We start from the raw sequence: 1,404 nt of genomic DNA on the forward strand, positions 1-1,404 counted from the left end.
GGGGGCTGGATGGCCGAGGAAGGGAGGGGGCGCTGGGTTTGGCGTCTTGCCGGTTCAGACGAGACGGTGGCGGGCGGCGGCGGCAGCAGGCGGTGGTGGGCGGCGGCGGGGCAGGGAGGCGGGCGGCGGGCTAGGGATCAGGTGAGAGGCGAGAAGGAGAAACAGGAGAGGGAGAGGCGCGAGTGGGAGAGGAGACCGCCAGGTCCTCTTAGCGGAGGCGGCGGCGCGAGCGCGAGCGGAGGCGGCGGCGCGAGGGCGAGCGGGAGAGGAGGCGCGTGGGAGGGGAGGGGAACGAGAGAGAGAGATAGGGAGAGGAGGCGCTCGGGAGGGGAGAGGAGGAGGCTAGGGTTAACCACAGGAGCCGGCCCTTTTATACCCGTGCGAGTGAAATGACGAAAATGCCCCCGGCTGGACAGACTATTTACGAGCGATGGCACGAAACGGGAGTAACTATTCATTCCAGCAGTAACTTTTTTTATCCGACGGACGAGGTCATTCCAGGGGTCGATCCGACGGCCCAAGATCCATCAAGCAACCAGATCCAACGGCCAGGAATCCCAAATCGCTGAGGAACGGGCTGAGGAGCTTCTATTCTTATCTATTATCTCTTGATTCCGCTCCACCATCCTACACCAAAAGAGTGATCCACATTTCTTGTTTTTATAGCAACTAGATAATTTCACGTGCGTTGCTGCGGGAATTGGTGGTAACATACGTGAATGATACTTGGTTGTACAAAATGTGAATATTCAGATTAAGAATAAAGGAAAATGAAAATATATATGGTCTATTGTACTTGATTAGCTCAAAAAAAAAGGCAACCTGGTGCATGTAGCTCCCGCTTGCGCAGGGTCCAGGGAAGGGTCCGACCACTTTGGGTCTATAGTACGCAGCCTTTCCCTACATTTCTGTAAGAGGTTGTTTCCATGACTTGAACCCATGACCTCATGGTCACAAGGCAGCAGCTTTACCACTGCGCCAAGGCTCTTGATTAGCTCAATGTTATAAAAAAAATGGGGTGAAGCGCATGAAGTATGTGTTCTCGTACCATCTGATGAAACCTATGTAAGACGCAATGCAGGACGTATGTGTTCTCTTTTTGACGGGCAGGCTGTATGTGTTCTCGTACCATAAAAAGAATTAAAGTTCAGGGATGTGTGTGCCTGCATATGTGTTAAATCCAGCAAAATTAAATCCAGATCTGGATCAAGCAAACAAAAAATTAGAATGGGCAAAAAATAAAATGCAAGGCTATCAAGAAAAATTAAATTAAAATATTAATCAAACACACAAAGATTCAAAATTAGCAATGCATGGAAACAATATGTACCAGGAGTGGTAAATCTGAAGCGCCTGGGTATACATCATGGGTTGAACAACCAAGATGGCTGCCATGGTGTCCAG

This window comes from Triticum aestivum, chromosome 3A (genome assembly GCF_018294505.1).
Source record: "Triticum aestivum cultivar Chinese Spring chromosome 3A, IWGSC CS RefSeq v2.1, whole genome shotgun sequence".
Taxonomy (NCBI): Eukaryota; Viridiplantae; Streptophyta; class Magnoliopsida; order Poales; family Poaceae; genus Triticum; species Triticum aestivum.